The sequence below is a fragment of the Urocitellus parryii genome, chromosome 1, assembly GCF_045843805.1.
Source record: "Urocitellus parryii isolate mUroPar1 chromosome 1, mUroPar1.hap1, whole genome shotgun sequence".
NCBI classification, from domain to species: Eukaryota; Metazoa; Chordata; class Mammalia; order Rodentia; family Sciuridae; genus Urocitellus; species Urocitellus parryii.
This window is the reverse complement of record NC_135531.1, coordinates 160,362,293-160,364,345: the sequence shown is the minus strand read 5'-3', so window position 1 is coordinate 160,364,345 and position 2,053 is coordinate 160,362,293. Positions and strand designations below refer to the sequence as shown.

At 48.6% G+C, this 2,053-nt stretch overlaps 1 pseudogene; it reads left to right on the top strand.

Annotated features, from left to right (window-relative positions):
• Positions 1 to 260: 260 nt before the first annotated feature.
• On the top strand, positions 261 to 1,211 carry LOC144255916 (olfactory receptor 5AR1-like; annotated as a pseudogene).
• Positions 1,212 to 2,053: the final 842 nt, after the last annotated feature.

Here is a 2,053-nt window from a genome sequence, read left to right as displayed (position 1 = left end):
CCCCTCCTCTCCTCTCTTCATGAGACACTGTTTTCCTACAGTGTAATCAGAGCAGTTGACTTGAGGCACAGGCTGCACAGTGATTCATCAAAATACAATTTCCTGGATTATGATTCTCATATAAGCTGTTTCTAGGATGTTTTTCCATTGAGAGAAGATGAACTTCTGTAGTCAAAGGACCTCCCTGGACATATTCCCAGCTGACCTCCTGTTAGCTATCTGTGGCCACTGCATCTGAACACAACTTCAGAGGGGGAGAAATGTCCAATCAGACCAGAGTGACTCACTTCATCCTCAGGGGCTTCTCAGACATCCCAGAATGGAGGCCAGTGGTCATTGTCTCTTTCCTGTTGGTCTATGCCTTTGGCCTCCTAGGGAACATGTCCATCATCACAGCTGTGCTTAGAGACAGCCACCTCCACACACCCATGTACTTCTTCCTGAAGAATTTGTGTTTTCTGGACCTGAGCTACACCTCAGTCACCATCCCCAGGCACTGGCTACCACACTACAGGGCCCTGGGGTCATTTCCTACCTCGAGTGTGTGGCTCAGCTTTACATGTTTTTCACACTTGCTTCAGCTGAGTGCTTTCTGCTCACGGCCATGGCTTATGACCAGTGCGCGGCCATCTACAGGCCCCTGCTCTATGGGACCATCATGAGCCACGGACTGTGCTGGGCACTGGTGGTCCTGGCCTGGGTGGGTGGGGCCCCACTGGGGCCCTCTACTCAGTTTTCCACACCATCAACACCTTCTCCCTGCCCTTCTGTGGGCCCAACATAGTGGAGCACTTCTTCTGCAACATCCCCACTCTCATGAGGCTCTCCTGTGCTGACTTCCACCCCAGGGAGGAGGTGGGCTTTGCCGTGAGCAGCTGCATCGTCTTGAGCTCCTTCGCCCTCACGGTCCTTTCCTACATCCGCATCCTCTCCACCCTCCTGCGGATGTCCTCGGGGAACGGCCGCTGGAAGGCCTTGTCCACCTGCTCCTCCCACCTGACCTCCTGTTTTACGGCATTGGAAGCTTCACCTACCTGAGGTCTGCGTCTCAGGACTCCCCCACCCAGGGTCGCCTGCCATCCGTCTTTTATTCCATCCTCACCCCTTACTCTCTGAGGAACCGAGACGTGAAGGTCGCGCTGCAGAGGCTGAGCTGCCAGCGGAGTCTGAGCGCTGGGTGCTGCACAGCTGGCCCTGGTCCAGGTGTCTGATGCCCAGGGGGTGCAGACAACCTCCTCCATCTCTCCCCTGCGCTCCCGCAGAGTCTCCCCCTGCCCACGTCCCCACCCACCACCTGTTGCTTCTCCTCTCTCCCCAGAAGTTATTTCATTTCAGTGGTTTTACATAAAATTCCACCACAGAAACACACAAATCTTGATTTCTTCAGATTGTACCATAAAAATCATATAAACATAATTCTTCCATTCAGTATATCTGTAAGAATTCATGTTTTTTTTTCCTCTGATCTTTTCTTGAATGGTATTCTCAAATCTTTCTCATCACTCTCATGCTGTGGCCCCTAATCATGAATTTCCATCTTTCTCTTGACATCATTTTCCTGAATATAACATGAGGACCACATTTTTAACCTGTCTACAATCTACTTATTCCTTTCCTTCTATTTCAAACTGCCTGACCATTCCTGATTCTACTATTTAGCCTATCCTCTGATTAGACATCCAAAGAGTAGAACCCATTCTCATTTCACCTTTATCCTTCTAAGGGATATTGTTGTCTACAGTCAATATGTCCTCAATTCAGTGGCTTTCCCAGAACCCTTTTTTCCTAAAGAAAGAACAGGTTAAGGAGGTCAGTGGGTGGCCTTGGTGCTGAAGCAAAACTCTGTCCTTCTCCACCACCATTATTTTATATGGTTTTCCTTTGGGGAAATCTTTAGAATTCCATCCCTGGTGCAGAATTAAACTACTCTTTTGGTTCCTCTTCCTGCTATCTCCTTTCTTCATCATCGAGAGTAACATACTAGGTTACCTTTTAAGAAAAAAAACTTTTTAAAATTTATTGTTTCTTTTCAGTGGTACATGACAGTAGAATC